This window comes from Triturus cristatus, chromosome 4_2 (assembly GCF_964204655.1).
Source record: "Triturus cristatus chromosome 4_2, aTriCri1.1, whole genome shotgun sequence".
In the NCBI taxonomy this organism is placed as follows: domain Eukaryota; kingdom Metazoa; phylum Chordata; class Amphibia; order Caudata; family Salamandridae; genus Triturus; species Triturus cristatus.
In genome coordinates this window covers 956,824,698-956,846,591 of record NC_140586.1, presented here as the reverse complement: position 1 = coordinate 956,846,591, position 21,894 = coordinate 956,824,698, and the positions used below count along the sequence as shown (strand labels likewise).

General features: G+C 44.1%; 1 protein-coding gene across 2 annotated transcripts in view; it reads right to left on the bottom strand.

The window, feature by feature from the left end:
- Positions 1–19,677, bottom strand: part of LOC146839103 (uncharacterized) — an 83,393-nt gene extending 63,716 nt beyond the window's left edge. For both annotated transcript variants that reach the window (XR_014960780.1, XM_085603110.1), the window contains exon 1: positions 19,534–19,677. The gene's annotated coding sequence lies outside the window, so the exon portion shown is untranslated. The remainder of the gene's footprint in view (positions 1–19,533) is intronic.
- Between the last annotated feature and the right edge of the window lie 2,217 nt (positions 19,678–21,894).

Genomic DNA, 21,894 nt, shown 5'->3' with positions numbered 1-21,894 from the left:
CTCCGCCGAGGTGCCGCCTATGAATGTCGGAGTCCCACAAGGGCCGGTGCTGAGCCCGACCCTTTTTAACATCTTCATGACTCCATTGGCGATACTGGCGGAGTCGATGGGTGCCCAGATCATATCATACGCTGACGACACCCAGCTCCTCTTCACCTGCAAGAAGGGCATGGAGTTTGACGGGGAGAGCATCCGTGGTTGCCTTGGGGCTGTCTTCAACTGGTTTCAGCGGAGCAGCCTCAAGTGCAATTCTGATAAATCTGAGGTGCTCTTCTTCGGCTGTCAGGCAGAACCGCCCTGGCAGGAATGGTGGCCGGTTTGCATGTCCCCCCCTTCCTCTTCCTCTTCGGTCGCTAAAAACCTTGGGGTCAAAATCGATAACACCCTGGCTATGAAAACACAGATCACAGGTCTCACGGGTACCTGTTTTGGTCTGCTTAAAATGATGCGTAAATTCCTTCCTTTGCTCCCTTTAGCCCACAGGAAGCTGACAGTACAAGCTCTGATCTGTTCCAGGCTTGATTATTCGAATGTCCTCTACCTGGGTTTGCCGGACTATCTCTTGCATAAACTCCAGGTTGTACATAATTCTGCGGCAAGAGCCATCTTCGGCCTACCCCGGCAAGCCAGATCATCTGAGTTGCTTTCCTCCCTTCACTGGCTTCCGATCAAGAAGCGAATCACATTCAAAGCTCTTACACTGGCCCATAAGGCACTCCATTTGGTGGGGGCCTCCTACATTCAGAAACGGCTTTCTTTCTACAAACCCACCAGATCTCTCCGGTCGGAAAATCTTGGCTTGGCAATGGTGCCTCCCATTAGGAAAGTCAGAATAGGTGGACGTTCCTTTAAATATCTCGCCCCCAAACTATGGAACTCCCTTCCTGTTGATCTCCGTCGCATTCCCAACCTGTTTGCCTTCAGAAAGGCCTTGAAAACCTGGCTTTTTAATCAGTAATTCTGTTATGTTTCTGTTGTCTTTTCTCTTTTTTCAGTAATGGGTCAGAAAGCGCCGGGACACTCCTTGGAGTAGCCGTGCGCTATACAAGTCACCCATTAACATAACATAACATAACATACCCTTACCTCTATCATATCCACTGCTCCTTTCTTCGAGTGTCCCTCCCACCTCCCTAACACAACCTCCCTTCATGGTGTGACCCAAAGGAGGGAATCGCCTCCTATACGCCATTAAGTGAAAACAAAATAACACTTAATGGTGCCAGGGTATTGCACTTGGATTCGCACTTAGTCTCACAAAGAAAGGTGAGAGAGGACCTTTGAACTCCACAGACCTTCACCATTTCTTAACCACTATAAGATTCATCAAGAAAAAACAACATAAAATGTATACAAAAATAAAATTAAAAAAAAAAAACACTGCTTACATCCAATTCAATCCAACACACGGCATACAGGGGATAAATACACAGCATATTAAACATTCCTCTTTTTATCATGGTAATGGCATTGTCAAGATCTGAACCCTGGGCACATATCATCTAATAGGAGCCTTATTCTGACTGTTCTTGAATGTTTTTCAAAAACGCTTGTGAACTGCCTTTTAAATTACACCTTCAGTTTAGATTGCTGGACTAGGGAGTCCTGACACCCCTTCATGCTTTCACCCAACCCACCCCTCCCCTGGGCCCTAAAGTGTTCCACAAGTCGTAGGAACTCTCTTCAACTATGTACAGCAGAAATGGACATGACCAGTGTTCCCTGTATGTGCACGCGTGTGTGCACCATACTTTCCCAAAGCGCTCACATGCTGTTACTAAGTGCACACGTCACCATTTCAATCACTGCTTCCATACAGCAAGTGTGAGAAACCACTCTTAAGCGTTAGCTTTAAAAGTCAAGCAGCGCAAACAAATGGCCTCCCATGCTTTTGAAAGCAGAGCAGGAGGGAAAGCATCTCTGGGGGCTGCAGCAGGTCACAGAGTTTGGAGCTGGTGGCTGCATGGCAGCAGTCTGCAGAGGCACATGGAAGATTTTGAACTCATGCATTTGGTAGGTTTATGAGATAAGACAATGTTATTGTCACATTATTAAAACAGTAACTCAAATTTGACTTGACCAGTGAATATAAGGGCTTCTAATGGCATTCACGAACCTGACAACTTTGTAGATCATGCAAGAAACAGCAAAGTGCATATGTAGGGGAGGAGATGTGCCTGAAGGGTGGAGCTCTTGACTTTGGAATTAGGGAACCAGGTTTGAGTGCCGACGTCGGCTCAACCTGTGATTCTAGGCAAATCACATAGGGCACCTTTACGACAGCGATTTCGATTGGCAAATTTAGCGGCACAAATATGGAAATTTAGCGGCATAAATATGGATATTTAGCGGCATATTTACGCGGCACTTTATTTTACTCATAATCATTTATTTTCAGCCTGAAATCAATGGAAACTGTTTTAGAAGTATTCCACTTTGCAATAGGCATGTTTAAAGTGTCTGCAGCTCTAGGGAAGCACAGCTGCAGCCCTAACCTCCTGGGAGGGAGTTGTATTTCTCCCTGGGATGTTCTAGCGCCCATGAATGCACCCCTGCCGGGGCACACCTGCTGGGGCACCGATGCCTCCCAGATCTGTGAGGCAGGAAACCTCTTCCTCTGGCACCCTAGGGCGCAGGATCATAGTGGCTGATCCAAATAAGTGAGACAGTCTGCATAGGGAGGTAACCTCCTGATTGCTCATTGTTCGGACATGAGTAATCCGATATGGTAGAAAAAGGTGAGGAGTGAAACCATCTGCTATTTGATGCATTGTGTCCAGAGTTTCATGGACCTCCAGTTGTATAAGATTAAATACATCACCTTGAATTATATGGGTGATCAGATCCTCTCTTATGTTTCGAAAGCTGGTTTCAGTTCCCCCTTGAAGGTGGAGACGTAATCATTAGCTCTGTAGGGCTCTGTGTGTCTGGAGGGCGATGTGCAGAGTCGTTTGAATGCATGGGCAATGTGGGCTCTGGCCCCGGGCCCCAGCCTTTCAGGGGCCCCTGATAGAGCCAGCTCTGTTCTGCAGTCTTGCCGTGATGACCTGGAATCAATCCTACACTGATAGTTTTAAGCACCGTTTTCCTTTAATATATTTTTAATGTGGGAATGTGTGAGAGTCTATTTCAGACAAATGCAGTGACATGTTTTGTTTGTTTCATGCAAGAGCCATGAAAACAAGTTTCTTTTAGATATAAAAAGGGCCTCGCATATGATAAATGGAATGGGGGGGGGGGTGATGGGGGTCACAGAGATTATTTTAAGTGTGCTTTTTGCTTCACTCTTCATTTACAACCGCTCTCTGCTTACGCTTTACGTTAACATTGATTTCCTTTGCGTCTACCATAGTGCAAGTGTCCGGTCCAAAAACTCAGAGTGGAAAAATAGGGTCCCAGTGACAAAGCGCCATCTATGTCGTCTAAGCGCATGCACCTGGAATCATCCTCCCCTGAAATAAATCATCCTGCTCACCTGGCCGCATGCCTCCCCCCCATCAAACCTCAGACCACGCCTCCTCACAGACCTTCCTTTTGCTTCCCACCTACTCAGACCCACTCACACTCCAAAGACCCGACTCCCCGCCTCACCTCACGTACCTACAGACCGCCATGAACCGACCCACGTGGCATGTATTTGGTGAGTGTTTGCTAAACGTTCCCCCCACACACAGCGGCATGTGATGGTGAAGTGAGAGCACAACCCAAGCGCTGTCTTACTCTGTTCTTTTTCGCAGACTTCCTTTTTCATAGATCTTGTAACCCAAGTCTGTACTCATCCCATTAACTTCCCACCTGCCACCTCACACTTACACTACATCTCCCAGCAGCCCTTGCGCTGGGGTTTGGCGTCTGCTGCAGCCCTTCTCTCTGGACATTGTGCACAGACACTGTTGTTTCCCATAATTTCTGCCTCTAAGTTAGAAAATATCTAAACACAAAACACTTTGCAAGATTGCTGCCATGCAGGTGCGCACATGGCAGCCATCTGAGAATGTATTTTGCTAAATAAAAAAAAAAATGCATTTCAGGATACCATTAGTAATGTCAATATATCTGTGCCTAATGACCCAGGCACAAGCTATTGAGTTTCACAGCCCTTCGTGAAAAAAAATAAAAAAACATCACATTTTCGAAATTTCGCAGGCAGTTTTCTAAAAATCGCGGCATTTTTACAAAACTGCCGATTTCGCGATTTTTTTGTAAATCGCAAAATCCTGGAGGGTCTGTTAAGAAGGTAGTTTGCAATTTGCGAACGATTAGGAATGATAGTTGCTTGCTGTGGTCAGTAGACCACCATATCTGTGATTGCTTTTAAATAAAGCAATATTTTTTTTTATGCAGCTTGTGGTCCTTAAATGAAAATGCATTTAAAAAAAAGGAAGTTAAAAGTTAAAACGTCTGTGGGACCACTGCCTGCTCTGCAATTTTGAATTAGTGGTAAAGTATTACTGTTTTGCGACCGAAATTCAGTCGCAAAACATTAATACATATCATACCGTTTTGGTATTTGGAAGGGATGCCCTAAACATGCCTATTTCAAATACTGAATCGCAAACCCAAATCGCTATTTGGTGTTTGTACATTGAAAAAAACATGTTTGTGAACGCAAGTGGCCTGACTGTGAATTGGGCCATTTGCGACTACAAAAATGCTTTGAACATTGGGACCCAAATATCCACTTGCCTCATAAAACAAATTAAACAAAGGAGAAAAGGCTTGATAGCAAGTCAGTCACACTGTTTTCTTTTCATGCATTGTTGATCTTACATTTCTCACCAGGTCACACTGTGATGTTGGATTTCCAAAGGGATGTCACATTAGTGTCACTATCTTAGAGTAATATAGTTTCAAGTTTTAGGGCATTGACAGTCTCATGTCCATTCCTTAAAGTGATGTCTAAGTGTGATGTCACTTTGTAGCCCTGCCAAATATACTACAGAAACAGAGGTGTTCTCTGTATATAGCCCCCCCACCCCCTCCACCAACACTCTAATTAAGAATACTCAGTAAAATGTCATAATGGTTAATATTGTAAATCCTGTTGCTTTCAATACCTTGGGTAAAGATGGTACTTAATGGTTCAGGTCAGAGTGGTGTGTTTCTATATCACAGAATTGCCTTAAGAACCTATTATGTTGAGTAACATTTGTACAAATGCTCCTATTTTGGCTTCAGCTGTATACAAACATTTACAGTAGCAAACGCCACTGATGTTGGTAGCTGCGCTTGCATGCATTGTTAAGTTTTCCGGCGCACATACCCTTGGCTGCAGCACATAGAGGCCCTACACTGCTGCACACAGAGGGGAAAAAATGAGAGGGAACATTGGACAAGACTGGAAAAAACTTGATTTGTTTTCCCGTCAGGAGTTGCAAAAGACCTATATTCACTTGCCACTGAAAGGATCTGTTCCTTCATGTGATAATTCACAAACTTCACCCGAATTGCACTTGGATATTTCATATTTAGGGACTGGCATCTTGAGACCCTAAGTATTCTAATAATTGAGAGATTCTTAGGAAAGCTAAAAGTTCAACAAGTTGAATCAGCCTGTCGTGCCCCTCTTAGGCTTCGCTTTCTTATGGGATACCAACAAAACGTAAAATGGACCGCCGAGAGTGATTTTCCAAATTTATGATCAATTTACTATAAAGTTAACTTCTATCTGAATCTCCATTGTTGCTTTATTTTGTGAAACTAACTTATCCACAGTAATTTATGCTATTTGCCCCATTTCCTGAAATCTTACGGGCATCTGAGCCCGACTCTCATGTATCTTTGCAAATTTCTGTCGTAGAAAGATAATTATTGCCCTTCAGAATTCTTTCTAATTAATGATTTTGAGTCTTTGTCTATATTTGTTCTTCGCCCCGTTTCTCCTCGGGGTGCTGAACTAGATCAAAGAGAACCCCAGCTTGCTCGAGAATAGATTTAAGGCAAAAAGTCAAAAACGATTAGAGAGCAGGATTGAATGAATTTTGCAATGGTTGAATCTCTTATTTACAGATTGTCTTGTGCTGTTGGATTAGTGCTATTACTTCTCACATGTATTTGGCTCGAAGTTGTATCCAATCCCACAGACACAGCTTTACCAGCCTCCGATTTAAGTATTTTCACAGAAAGAGGATAGTTTTTAAATCCCACATTGTAAGTGGTATTACCCTTTTGTTTTTCCAGTCTCATGACACAGTCCATGTACCTTATGGCCTTATTCACAATTATGCTATTAGAAATGCCAGCGGCTGTCAACACGTTTGCATTCATGTTCCTGTGAATATATCTTTTTTTATCACCTTTATTTATAACGTAATAAAATCAAAAACGACAGTAAACGTTCATTGGCTCATGCACATAGAGAAGGCAGCTTCCACGGGACAGTTCCCAGTAACTAGATGCATGTTGATTGTAGTCTGTAAGCCTCCTCGCCCCAGACCTCTGTAACAACAGTTACACATGCATACCGTGCAAGTGAATTCACAAATTAAATTCTGCACAGTAGGTCTTTGCTCAAATGTTCATTCGGAGTGAATCAGGTACTATCTGACTTAGAGTCATCCATCATGCGCGTCATAGTGTCTGCCCAGTTGCTGAGGTCCTCCTCCACTCGGTATCTGTCCTAACGCTTCCCAGACTGAGCTTCTCTGCCAGGGCCCATTCCAGACCATCTGCCATCCATTTCTGTACTCTGGGTTTCCTTCACAACACCCAGTCTACTGCTATGCAGCATTTCGCCTGGGGTAGGCCCAGCCTCACGAATTTATGATGAATCACCATGTGTCTGGGTTTAGGGACTATACTCAATAAACAACATCGAATTGTCTGTTGAATTAGGACTTGGGTTACCTGTTTGAGCAGTGTCACTATTTCCTCACACCATGCCACATGCGCCCGCCAGGCGCTTGGTTTTATATAGGGCTAACTACCCCTTACAAGGCGTTGAAGCGCTTTATGATGAGTAGAAAATTACTCCAGAACCCAAGGTTAGTTGCTAATCTACTGCCTATTGTGATTAATCATGTGCTCTCAGGAAAAATTGCATGGATTTACTCTAATTACTGTGAGACATATTAAAAGCAGGCAGATGTACTCAAATTCACATTCAATGGGCAAACCTCTACATTTACGAACTCATAAAAGGCTGTCAAATCCATAAAGAAAAATGTGGGGAAGAAGAAAAGACAGATGTTATAAATCAGTTCCTGAATAAATTGCCAGATGTGCTGAATGAACACCGTTTTTTGACTCAGAGTCCACCTACCTGTCAAAGTCTGCCAAGCCGCCGCGATTACATTGAATCTTCAAGAATGGACCAACCAGCCGATTTTCATGTACTGGCTGTGGAAACAGTCAAACCTTAACAGGCAATTCTAATCTGTTGGGTTCTAGTGGCTAAATCCCAACATCAAATGGGCTAAAACAAGGTTGCGTTTTAGCACCTTGTCTGTTCAACATTTACACGTCAGATCTTGACAAGTGCATTCAGTCAATTTCAGCAGACCCCCCAAAATTGGGCAAAATACAGACACCGTGTCTTCAGTACGCAGACGACATTGTGTTGCTAGCACAAACACCAGCTGGCCTGCAGAAATTGATCACGGGACTAGGAGCCTATACCACCTTAAACCAACTCACGATCAACCTTCAAAAGACCAAAGTCATGCGTTTTTCAAAACATAATAAAACATTGTACAGGCATACCTTCTCCTGGAAATTGGGCGAACAACCATTGGCCCGCGTTGCCTCCTACAAATATCTAGGCTTCTTGCTAGACAGCAAGCTCAACTTTAAGCATCACGTGGAACAAGGATGCACAAAAGCAAAACAACTGTTGTTCGCCTTTAAAATCCTGAAAAAAAAGCTCATAGGTTGCTCCGCTGGTCACCTGCTACAAGTGATCGCCGCAAAATTTCTTCCCTCCATCTCGTATGGCTCAGAAATCCTGAACACCAAAGACGCTACCACCTTAAATACAGCACAATCTACATTTTTCAAAAAACTGTTCTCAATACCGTTACATATCTCACAAGAACAAATCCGTTTAGAATTCGGACTAAAAAATCAGATCATGGCCAGACAAGGTGCCTTAGTGAAGTACTACTGGAGGATGAGGGATGCAGAAGATAACACTCTAGCCCACCGTTGTTGGGTTGAGCTTGAAAGTCAAGCTCGACAAGCTAACTCGACGACGACAATCCTGCAGGAATCTTTGTCGGCATTACAGCTAGAGGAGTTCTGGTCAATACCAGCATCGTAATCTGGATTCAAAAACGTGGTGAATACCGCAATCAAGCGGATCTCCCTATTAACTGATAAAAAGACTTTTGCAAAACAAACACCACGCCTGGGCCGTGATACAGGCCTATCAGAGGCTAAAACCGCAACAGTATTTGATTGAACACCTTTCTTACCATAAAAAGCATTACCTGATGTTGCTACGATTGGGATCATTCCCCTCAAAGGATTTAACCCCTCAATGGAAATTCGTATGGCCATCGAAGGAATGCCGCCTTTGTTGTCAAGGGGAGGAGTCATCATTACATTTATTATGCATATGCCCTTTTTTACTGAAAACACGCAAATCCATTCTTCGGGAGATTTTAAGGAATGAGCAGATCAGAACATGTAGAGCTGCGGTCATTAGGTGTCTCGGAGGGCTTTCGATCCCTCTCTCCTGTAGCGCCATAAAAAAATCTGGAAAATAGCAGCAAAAGAACTGGAAAAAATTGCTTCAAGCCAAGTAGTTAACATATAACCTGCTGGCTGACTTTAACTGTGGTCACGATTTTTAAGCCCTTCTTTTCTCTTTTATGTTTTAAAAAAAAAAGAAAAATATGCTCACTCAATGTTTAGTATTAGTATTTTATGATGGTTTGCCATCCTTTTACGATTTTTAAAGAATCAATAAAAGTATTTTTTGATTTTTTGACTAGTGGCTATGGTTCCACAACGTACCCTCTTCATGAGTGCATGGTATGACTTTGACAATCTGATCAATCACACAGGACTTATAAAGCGTGGCTAATCACCCGTGAGGGTATCCAGGGACTGAATATAACCCCCTGAAATAAGTTGCTATGGTCTCGCTCCTGTTTGAGGAAATGCACCCGTTTGATAATTTACTGCCATTTGATTAAAACATCCAAAACACTGGACCCAGGACTAGCCAAATACGCCAATGTAATTCAGTGCATGTGATCTACCTCATTACCTTTCCCTGTTAACATAGTTATGTAAGGATGACATGTATGAACGTGAAGCTGCGAGCTGGTGAACACAGGAGTAATGTAAGATGTAAAGGAGCTACAACCAAGATGACCAGTCAGTATATTGACAATGAACACACTGAAATATCTTATCTGAATGGTGCTTGAACAGATCATAATGCCAGAGGGTGCTATATCGAGGGTCGGGATCCTTTCATAACAAGCATTGGCAATACCACTAGGTCGGGCATTTGTGAGAGTTAGAGCTATTAGCATTGTAAATTACAACTTCTTTTACCCATGTGTTTTGGTTCGGAGTGAATGTATGTAGTGTGGAGTGGAGTTATGTGGGGGGTACTGGGATAGGGGCAAGAAACAACGGGAGGGGGGCAAGTTACAACATGACAGTAGAGAGGGGGCATGGGGCAAGAACAAAGAACGGGCAAGGAAGGAGGTACAAGGAGGAGGGACAACGGGCAAGCAAGGATGCAGGAGGGGGCACAGGGTAAGCACGTACTATAGGGGAGCAAGCAACAACGGTGCAAGCTGCATCAACTACGGCAGAAGAAGAAAAACAATGATGCAGGCTCTCTCTTTTTCCATTTTTATTTTCCGATAGGAGTTGAAAAATGGTTCACTACATTAAAGTCTACTGCTCAAGATCAGGGTAACTGGACTTATGAGATTCTCTGGCCACTGTGCTTTTCACATAATTGTGTATTCGCCACACAATCCATTACCTGCTGCATAATCTGCAGATTAAAAAATAAATCTAGCTTAAACGGATAAAAAGTTACAAACAATATGACCTCTCGGGTTCCTATGAACTGGTCATCTTTAAGTAGCTTATTGCTGAATTTAGGTGTTAAATTGTGGAGGGTAGAGGGGGCCCTTCTGGAACGCATTAAGCACAAGCAAGTCACACAGGAAGGGTATGTGTGTCTACCTTTCTCCTTGGCTGAGAAGTGCCTTAAGTTCAGGGATACAATTTATTACACATAATCAAAAGCGGAGTTGGTGCCCATGTGAGCAATTCTGTTTCATTAAGTAGAGATATGAGCAGGGAGACTAGGCTGGCATCCCTCTAAATATGTGAACATGTAAGGCCTCAAAGTCCAGCTCATTAGAGTAATGCATTACCAGCGTGTCAGGCTTCAAAGCGCTTCTCCATGTGGAGCAATTTTTGACAGACATTCAACATCTTAAAAAGAACAGAAGAGAGTGCAGGAGGCTGCATCTTTTCGTGAAGGAAACTCCCCTATGAAAAGAACAGAGACTGGCGGTGCAGTGTGGGGTGATGGGAAAAAAGTACTCACCCAAAAGAGAGCGAGTGCGTGGGTCACTCTTGCAGAAGACATACTCTGTAAATGAATTTACACAAGAGAACAAGGGGTGAAGCTTGTGACCTTGTGCTATGAGTGCAGCCGGATATGGGCAGAGGGAGCCAGGGGCCCCTGTCTGCTACCAAATGCAACCTCTCATGAAAGAGTGAAAAAAGAAGCAAGTCATATACTTAGCTGCACGTTTCACGTGCCAAAGAATGCTGTCACTCTGCCCACAGATGATCTGTAGCTTCTGAGTCACATACAGATACACAAATGCACATACATACATACACACAAAGATACAGGGGTGTGCACAAACACACAAAACATGCAGAAACAAACACACCTACATATACACAGACACTTGCACATACGTACACACGCAAACTGGTGCACAAACACACAGAAACATTCACACACACACCAGAAGCTCAAATATAGGCAAACACGCACAAACAAACATAAATACAGACACACTAACACACAAGCATGTGTGCAAACACCCAAATATGCACAGAATCATGCATAAAAATACACACTAGAAGCTCAAACGTATACAAACATGCGCACACACAAACATACACATAGACACACGTACACATACAAGCGTTGGCACAAAAACGCACACACAAATGTACCAACACACAAACACACAGACGTAGGGTTAAACCGCCTCTATTGTGAAACTATTGCAATGTGAGGAACACATTCTGCAAATGTGCATGTTTACAATCTCTGCATATTCGCCCCCGGAGTACATGTGTGGTTTCTGGTACTCGCCAGGTGCAGGAAGGTGCATTAGATTATAAATCACCAGAGGAGTGCCTTATTCACTGGTCAGTGCTAGCCCCTGAGCAGGACACACGCACCCTGTCTGGGTGGCCACTGAAGGAGCAGCAACAGCGGCCTGGGGCCAGGCAGTCACTCTCATTTAGAGAAAAAAACTGAGAAATAAGGAAAACAGCAGTTACAGTGTGCATCAGAAAATCCATCTGTGTATGCTAAGGTAATCCCAGAGATCTTTGATATACAGTGACTTAGCTTCATTAGCCAGGGAGAGGGGTAGGGGTTACTCAATCCTATAAAATGACAGAGCTTTTTATGGTAAATGGATTATTAACAGTATTTTTTATTATGCAGTGGTTTTCTAATTGTGGCACTTATATTGCATTTCAGAGGACAATAGTTTAAATAAATATTCTAAACTTCCTGCGTGTCTCCTGGTTATCTTATTATGGACAAGTATGAGCGAGAGAGCGAAAGTGTGTGTCCTGTTACTGAGAGTGTTGTGTTCTGGGGTGCCAATTCACTTGTGTCTCTGCTAAGGTTAGGAGAGTAAATGAGGCACTATAGCTAGTCTGACACAGACTCATAGGCACTGAGGTGGTATAGTGACTCCAACCCTACATAGTAATACTCTATGGTTCCAAGCATAGTTCTGTTCTAGAGCAGACTCCCTGCAACAGAACGTGGGAGGTAGGGGGCACGTAGAGGAAGGTATGAGAGAGACAGGTGAGATTAATCCATTCAGAAGAGAAAAATGGGCAGCAAAGGTGGCAGGCGTGGGGGGTGCTAACTAAATATACAGAAAGAGGAGGCATGAAGGAGGAGGAACAGGCAAGGAGGGAGCCATGTAAACCTAGAGTGAGGGAAAGCCTGGCAGGCAGGGGAGGGAGAAGCAGGTAGAGAAGGGAGGGACAGACAGGGAGGTGGGCCACGACAGTCACAGTGAGCGCAGGGACAGATCGGAGGAGAGGTGTGAAAGAGGCCCTCAAGCAGGTGTGGGGGTCAATAGAGTGAGGGAGTAAGCCAGCAGAGAAGAGGAGAAAGGGAAGGGCATGCTTGTGGGAGGCAGAGGGTGAACACTGACAGGCCTACATATGATAGACCAGTGGTTCCCAAACTTTTGACTCCTGAGGACCCCCATTGAGTCACCACTGGAAGCCGGGGACCCCCAAGCAATTTGTAGGATTTACATTTCAAACATTATAACAGTAATTCGAAAAAAAAAAAAAAAAAACGCGTGCACTCAAAACAAATACTCAAATTACTAAGGATTTTAGGGGCATATTTACAAGTCCCTATCGCCATGGGAACGTCACTTTTTGCAATGTTCCTGTGGCAATAGGGGCTTAGCCTTATTTACAAGGCAGCGATAAGCCACTTATTGTGGCTTAACGCTGCCTTGTAAATAAGGCCCCCTTTCACGCAATGCTTAGTGTGAAAAAAGTGGGCTGTGGGAGTTGCAGTGGGCGTTTCACTCCAACAACCATTGATTTTGACGCTGCCCTCTATTTACAAGGTCAGCTTAAATAGGAGACCGCACCAAAATTAAGACCATGAAAAACCTGGTCTTAACTTGCCAAAATGAGGAGAAATGCCTTATTGCTCCTCGTTTTTGCTTTTTCCAACGGAAAAAGCAAAATACCTTTGATTGTTTATGTTCAGGAAGGTGGCCCTTCCTGCACATAAACGATCTTTAATAAAAATGACGTTTTGTAACTTCCATGTGTGCTGCATTAGGCAGCACACATAGAAGTGATAAAACGGCTTTACAAAATTGTTCATGTGCAGGAAGTGGGGACATAGCAGCATCAGGATAATGATAGACTGGGAATAAACATATGTTGCTAACTTCTACCATGCAGTTTGCAAGCAGCTCTTTGACAGTTTATAGGACAATGTGCTAGATTAAAATTTTCACTGAAGAATTGCACAGTGACAAAAGAATCTCTGTGACAAAATCAGTAGCCCACTGACCTATGCACATAAAATACTGTTTTTAAAATGCATTGTACACGTTCTTTGAAGTAGCCATATTAACCCTCTGTGTCACATTAGATAAGTCAAAGCTGCCACTAGACAAAACATTCCTCTCTCTACAGCAGGTACATTAATCACTGGCATTTTCTTGACACTTTTATAGTTGCTCGAAAACTGCTAATTTTACAAGGAACTTTGCAGTGCTTTTAAAACTGCTGCCTGCGGACCCCCTGGGAATGTGCCACGGACCCCTGGGGGTCCTTGGACCCCAGTTTGGGAAACACTGTGATAGACAATGACGGAGAGAAGTGCACACAGAGTGAGAGCGAGGGAGGGTTTGGAGAGAGGCGTGTATTCATATCAGGGCAATGAGAGAAAAGCTTAAAGTTAAAGAGAGGCACACACACATACTGATAGGGAGGGGTTTATAGACAGGCAGAGTGCAAACAGGCAAAGAACAGACAGAAACAGAGGCAAAGAGATACAGGCTGATAGAATGGCAGTGAATGGAGAGCGGTATTGATGGAGAGACAGCGCAGAAGAGGGACACAGGTGGGCAGAACAGGACAGAGAGGAGTAGGAGACTTGCCGAAGCTACAGGGAGAAAGACTAAATAAACAGAAAGAAAAGAATAAATATAGAAAGGCATTCGCAGACTGGAGGGAGACTTAGAAAAAGACAGACATAGAAGAGGCAAAGGGATAAGAGAGAAGAGAGCGAGACAATGGAGGAGATTTAGGTTTTCTATTGATGGAAAAGAAATGCTGAAAAGTGAGTTGGAGAAAGAAGAGTGAAAATATGAAGAGAGGATAAACACAAGCAAGGAAAGATGGTAGAGAGAGCTGGGTTGAAAGAGCAAAAGCAAAGCACAAAGAAAAGGATCATATGCAGCACAGCAAAGTCCGGCTCGCTGAAGAAAATAAAAATGCTGTGTAGATAAGAGTTAGGTGCGGCTAAAACATGAAGCATATCGGCCGTGAAGCGGGAGCCTTGGTGAAAAAATGAAAGCCTACGAAATCACACAGGCTACCTTAATAATGACAGCCACGTTTCCCTAAAGGCATGCGCCAAAGCTGATCAAAGACGTACTAGAAGTGGTCACAAGTAGGAAATGCAGCAATGGGCAGGAGATGGTGGGGGGCAGGCACCACAGGGGAAGATTAAGTGAATTTTGAGCAGCGACAAATGCCAACGTGAGCAGGAAATGCAGCGATGGGCGGGAGGTGGTGAAGGGACGGCACTGGCTCCAAAGCACCGAGAGCCGAGGCAAAAGAAAAAGCAGCGTGCCAAACCTACATAAATGGCCAGAAGTGAACTGCTCCATGTAACAGGTTCAGTCTCCTTGGCGGGAACAAAACAGCCAAAAGGTGGGACAAATGTAAACTATTGACCAAAGAAACCCAAGGAATCTTGGATGTGCTGAAAGTCCACAGCCTATACAGGATGTATTGAGAGACAGTGCATGAGCTGCCTAGGCTCGACCTAAAAAGAACAGAGCTGGATTTAAAGACTATCTACACACATCTCTGGTCCACTCTATTCTAGAATCTTGAGACCTTGTATTTTCGTGATATCATACTGGTTCCCTCTCCCATAAGTGCTTAAGCAACACATGACGACACACTGTGATAATAGTATAAATCTTTGCCTGTGGCATATGAGATGCAGCAACAAGATTTTGGCTGCATTATTAAACCAGAGGAAACCTTGTTCTCCAGTAATGTAGTTATGGTTGTAAACCTTAAAGAAATGCAGGCTGGCTCCATAACACAGTGTTTTAACGTGACGTCAATGCCAGTGAAGTTTATATTTCAACAGTACATTGTTGAAATCTCAATATAATACGTGGCTCCTGCTATATAATCTTTGGTGAAAACTCTGCCCCCACCTTTCTACCAGCTGAAACATGCTGACATGTGGATGTTTGGAGACATAGATCATTCATGGACATCCCTTTATGTTTGTAACCTGTCCCAAGTGTTCCCATTGAGTACAAATTGCCCTTGAAAATGTTAGGCAACACCCTAAGACATGTTAACCTTATGCTTTCCCTGATCCTCATATTGTGATCTTCCAAAACATCAAAGTGTTCCCTACAAAAGGTTGGAACCACCTGTTATTTTGAAATATACCGGGCGAGGACTCAAATAATTAGGCACACCACATTACAATATGTGGGCGAAATCCTTGTAAAGCACAGTAGTGTTTTTCTGTTTCTTGGTCCCTGGTATCTGGGAGACCAAGAAGAATTAAGAAGAGGTCATCTCTATTTTGATTCAGTTGTGTTTACCTTGGGGAAATGAGGTACTACAGTATATAACTTTCCTCAAGCCCTCTATTCGGTCATATATCCTTGTTGCTAGTCTGCTCTTGCTTTTACCCACTCTCCTGAGTAATGGGAATATGGGTGGCCAGTGGTTGCATTACTCCCACGTTAAAGCTTAACTGGAATAAATAGATGTCCTTCTTGTTTATAATAGTTGGGTACTGCTGCACTGACATGTTGGTGAAATAAGTGTTGGTAGAGTTGAGAAGTTGAACAATTTGGAGGTCAAAAAAGCAATTTAAAGGTTTAAGTGAGTGCCTCTGGGCCAGGGGTAGGTTGGTTGAAAAAGTAAGAGCTTACTAGAGAAAGTGCAGAAGTTGAACATGCAAATACAGTAGGATGGAGCAGATAAGACTGAATGTTGAGTTAGAGCTGTGACTGCAAGGAAGGTTGGGCTGGTAATTATGAAGGGAAACTTAAAATATAGTATATGTACTTCCAACTCCTAAAAAAACAGAAGACTCTGAAACCTTCTTGAGCAGAGCTAGGGATCCAACCGCTTATACACAATTTAGGCACTATGCACAAGATTTTGAAAAATCATGGGAGTTCTACGGCCAATTTTAACCTCGACTACAAAATGACAAGAAAACAAAATTCAGCATTGCAGAAAAAACTTGTGAACCAGGCCAGGCAGGCCACCATCCCTGTGAGTGCAGACCATTCCCAATGGGTTGCAAATTGCGAGCTGCCTCATGAATATTGATGAGGCAGGTCATTTGTGAATTGGTGACCTCATTGGGAATCGCTAAACGTGTCTATGACACATTAGTACATTTCAATTTGTGAGTCTCTAATTGCGAGTCACTCAAAAAAATAAATCGCAATTCACGACTCACAAAATAAAATTGTCGTACATCTGGCACCAAATCACAATCTACTAAAATCAAGACGATAAGAATGTAGCATCACAGATAACGCTCTAACCTGTATGTCCTCTAGTCTTTCAAATAGATTCCACAAGTTATGATTGATCATTTTAATTTCGTGAGTGTCTGGATTCTCTCACGGATCTGCTCTTTTGCTCTGTTTAATATTTATATCCTTCCTGGAACCAAACTAATTTGTAAATTTGGGTGTAATTCTCATGCTTTGGCTGATGATAGTGAGCTTATTCTTGGGGTTTTTAACCTTTGTCCTTAATAAAATGGCACCATCAAATGCTTACCCCAACAAACACATGAATGGAGTCTACTTGGCTGAAAATAAAATATGAAGAAAACTGACATACTAGTTGTAGGAAAGAATACTTGCTGCTGGTGTCCTACGCATTGGCCTCTAATCCTAGGTCCTCGCCCATCCCCTTAAACACCTGAAAAAGTGAGGGTGTTTTATTACACAAGAAACTAAGAATGGACACTCAAGTAGTCACAATTGTTTCAGCTTGCTCTCTTTACCTATGAAAACTGCACCCTATTCTCCCTATAGTCTGAAGTTTGAAGCAAACCAGTTGCGCCGCTCTTATAAGATCCAGGATTGAATACTGTAATGATTTGCACTTAGGAATAGCTAAGTACCAACTGCATAGACTTCTAATTATCCAAAAAGCAACCTGCGAGATCTGAGACTTTAGCTTTGTGTTATACAAACCTTACTGGCTTTCAGCTACTAGGGGGACTTTCTTCAAAGTTCTTTCCATAGTACATAAAAGTCAGCTTGGGTCCTCTTTTATACTTCTTAAAAATAAGCTGACTAAACACTCCTTATTGTCTATTTCGTTCCTCTGTCCCTAACCTTCTCTGCATTCCCGGTTTCCACTAAGCCTCCTATGGATGTAGTTCGTTTTCAGTCTTAGCCCATTAACTGTGGAATCAACTGCAGACAGACCTATATTCCACCTCCTCCTATCTGCATTCATATGTGAAGCTTAAACCCCACCTTTGTTTGAAATTTTGCGCTGTTTAGGAAAGCGCCAAAAGACCTTTAAGTGATCTACAAATATCCATCTTGATTTTACAAACTGGCAAAAAGCAGAGCAATCTACACACATTTCTCACAGCGAGGTAAAAAGCAGTGCAGCGTGCACAGCGTTTTATAGTGTAGTAAAAATAACTGTGCACTGATTTCATATTCAATAACAAAGTGTTGTGTCCTGTGTTATAGTTTTTTATTTTCTGCCCCAACCTCATACTATTCACATACTAACATACAATGCTTCCGAACTATGAGCCTTATTTTTTAGTAAATCTCTAATAGGATATACACAAATGGGGTACTAGTGAGTGGAATATGTCAACAAAACCTATAGCCTGATTTTTAGTGGATAGAAAAGTCCTCCTTTATTGAATGTTTATGTATGTATTGTTTTTATTTCTAGAGTGAACAATACTGTTTTTAACCTAAGGTTTGTCCTGAAGAAGGTGGTATCAACCAGTTTTAGTCCACCGAGAAACACTTGTTGACAACTGTTTTGTTCTGTATTGCTTTATTATTTAAAATTAAATGTATGCTTTTACTTTGGAGACTCACCTGATCTTGATTGTCTATTATTACATATGTAGCAGTGAATAAAATTGAAATGTTGTTCTTTGCCTCTAAAGAAATGCTAAAAACATGTTAAACTATAATTAATGTGTAGATATTGGATCACTAAGCATATGGGAGATAATCTATTGTAACACTGTCTGTGGTCTCTCCTGTAAAAAGATTTTACGAATTATTGATGAACTGTTTTGTTTTTTAATACATTTTTAACGCTGTGTACAAAATCATTTTTTCAATAAAGGTGGAGATATTTTTACTAATAATAAGGCTTATAGTGTGGATGCATTGTATGTAAGTGTGTGAATCGTATGAGGTGGAGGCAGACAATAACAAGCATTGGCATAGCCAATAGGTCTCGCCTTTGGGACCTTATAAGTGTTTAGCCATGCATCAGTTGCGTAACTAAATACTTATAAGGTCCCAAAAGCGAGACCTATTGGCTATGAAAAGCGGTGGGCCCGCGAAAGTGAAAGTGATCGCGATCTGATCGCGATCAAACATCAAAGCGGCCGAAAGTGAAAGTAATCGCGGTAAAACGAGGCGCGCGCGCCCGCGCACATGCACTGTAGCTCTAGGCTGGCCTGGTAGCACTTTTTGGAGCCCTCTCAATAAGTCTCGCCAGAACAGCGCATGCGCTGGGTCAGGCAAGACCTAAAAAACTATAACACAGGGAACAACACTTTGTTATTGGTTACTTTAACCCAGTTCCCTTTGTGTCTGAAGGGTTGCTCGTACAGATCCCTCATAGAGCAGTAACGCGCAGTGGCACAGATTTCTCTTAGTGCAGTCAGATGCTGGGCAGTGTGCACAGACTCGTCATAGTGCAGTAAGATCCAGTGCACTGCACAGATCCCCTCTTTAACACACATGATGCCCACAAACACCCCCGGCAAGAAGGAAAGCCCCCCAGAGGTCCCCAGATAGAAGAGCCCAGCTCAGCCCGGCTCCTGTAGAGATTCCCCCCAGGATTATTCAGTCGATTTCTACAACCACAGGAAAAGGTGTTGACAATCTTCTACCTGAGCAGAAACCTGCACACATTCCTCACAGTGCAGTAAGATGCAGTGCAGTGTGCACAGATTCCTCATAGTGCAGTACCGTGCAGTGCAATGTACAGACTCCTCACAGTGCAGTAAGATGCAGTGCAGATTGCACAGATTCCTCAAAATGCAGTAAAATGCTGTGCACAGATTCCTCACAGTGCAGTAAGATGCTGTGCACAGATTCCCCACAGTGCAGTAAGATGCAGTGCACTGCACTGCACACATTCCCTCTTTATCACAAATGATGCCCACAAACACCCCCAGGGCTGGAAGAAACGCCCCCCCAGAGGCCCCCGGATAGAAGAGCCCAGCTCCTGCAGAGATTCCCTCCAGGATTATTCAGTCTATTTCTACAAACACAGCAGAAGGTGCTGACAATCTCCTACCTGAGCAGAGACCTGTGCAGACATGTCCAGGCTCTCTCCTCCTCCTGGAGGGCTGGGTGGGGGAGGAGGGGAGCAGGTGCAGCTCAGAGGAAGGACTACACGCGGAAAAGTTGACACAAAAGAAGATGGCGAACGTGTGTTCAGAGGAAAATGGCGGAAATGAGGTCATCCTCCGATGCTGGTGCTGTCTCCGCTGCCTGTGACCCACTGAACAATCCCGAGGAGTGTGAGAAACTGCTCCTGCGCACATGCGCAGACTGACAAATGATAGGAATGGCAGACACAGTTCTTCCGCACATGGGCAAACTGCCCAATCACGGAGAGGGTCAGACACCGCTCCTCCGCACATGCGCACAATGCCCCATCGCCGGAGGCGCCAGACACCGCTCCTCGGCACATGCGCATACTGCCGCAGTCACCTGGGCGTAAAGGAGCCTTTGTTGGGGGTTCACACAGATGAGACAGAAACTCGCGGGAAACTGTAAAGTAGAGATCGAGCACACAACACACACAAGTGTTTGTAACAGAAACTCAAAAGGAAACAAGGCTTTCTCGCCAAGAATCCTCTTATTTCACCGGAAATCCACACCCTGCACTTCATGTCAGAGAGACAAACGCACGACATAACTCCCCTCCCCCTTAAACACCCCCCAGCTTCAGGCCCAGACTGGCAGAAGTGAAGGGGGCTCGGGGGGGGGGGGGGGGGGTGATGGAGACACCGCCCCCAAAAGAGAAGAGACAGAAAACTGAAGAAAAAAATAAAGACGCAGAGCGAAAAAGCATGAATATAACACATGGATAATTTATACCAAGTACAGAATCTGGAGGACAGGCTTCAGGCCCAGACCCAAGGGAGCTGGACCATCCCCAGAGGAAATCAGTGCCTTCCATCCTGCACTGCCACTCTCTCCCCTGCACTGACACTGACTCCCTTCCTGCACTGACACTGACTTACTCCCTGCACTGCCTCTCACTCAGTTCCTGCACTGACACTGACTTTCTCACTCTCTGCACGGCCACTCAATCCCCTCCTGCAGTGCATCTCACTCACACCCTGCACCACCACTGTTTCCATTCCTGCACTGCGTCTCACACTGCATTGGACCTTACTCCCTGCACTGTCACTCTTCCTTCCTGCACTGTCACTCACTCACTCACTCCCTGCACTGTTACTCACTCCCTTCCCGCACTGCCAGCCTCTAAATCCATGCACTGCCTCCCACTCTCTACATTGCATCTTACTGTCTGCACTGTCACCCACTTTTGTCCTGCACTGTCACTCCCTGCACTGCACTGTCACTTATTCCCTTCACTGCCTCAGACTCTCTTCCTGTACTGCCTCTTGCCCCGTGCACTGCCTCTTACTGCCTCCATAGTCACTCACTGCCTTTCTGCTTTGTCACCCTCTTCCTTCCGGCACTTCCACACTCTCCCTTCCGGCACTGTTACTCACTCATTTCCTGCACTGCCACTCACTCTCTACATGGACTGCCACTGACTCCTTTACTGCACTGACAGACTTCCTTCACCGCCACTTAATCCCTGCTTTGTCATTCAATCCTTTTTCTGCAGTTACTCACTCCCTTCCTATACTGCTTTCTTGCACTGTCACTCGCTGCCTTGGGGCAGTACCCCTGACTCCCTTGCTGCACCGTCATTGACTATCTTCCAGCATTGTCGCTCACTCTCTCCCTGTGGTGTCACTCATTCCCTTATTGCAATCTCACTCACTCCCTTGATGTTCTGTAACTCACTCCCTTGCTGCACTGTCACTCACTACCTTTCTTCAATGATGTTTACTGACTTCCTGCACTATTAGTCCCTTCCTTGCTAAACTGTCACTCACCGCCTTCCTGCACTGGCTGCCTTCCTGCATTGCCACTCTCTCCAGCTCTGCCAAGTACCATGCATCAGGCGTTAGACTAACGCATTTCAGTGTGGTGGTCTGCATCACTGCAGTAAAATGCAATGTCACGCTTCTAGAACGCCTCCATGAAGTTGTCTCGACATGCATTTGCATCTCTTGATTATCCCCATGCCGTGCTGTGTACACACCAAAATGAGCTGGCAGAGTTCAAGGAGTTGTAAGTGTATTCAGTGTTTCGTCAGTTGGGTCACCCCCATTGGGGCTCAAGTCTCCATTGGTACGTTTGAGGTTTCTTTGTGTTTTCCATGGTCGATTGTTACTTTTCGCGCCCGTGCTGGAGCCGCCCACCCATCGCTAACCATTCAGCCATTCCCAAGTGTCCTCTGGGCTGTAGAAGAACCATACCTTTCCCTCCGCCTCCACTCATAGCTTAGCTGGGAAGAGCAATGCGTATTTCATCTCTTTGTCTCTTAGTGCTCTTTTGACTTCCGTAA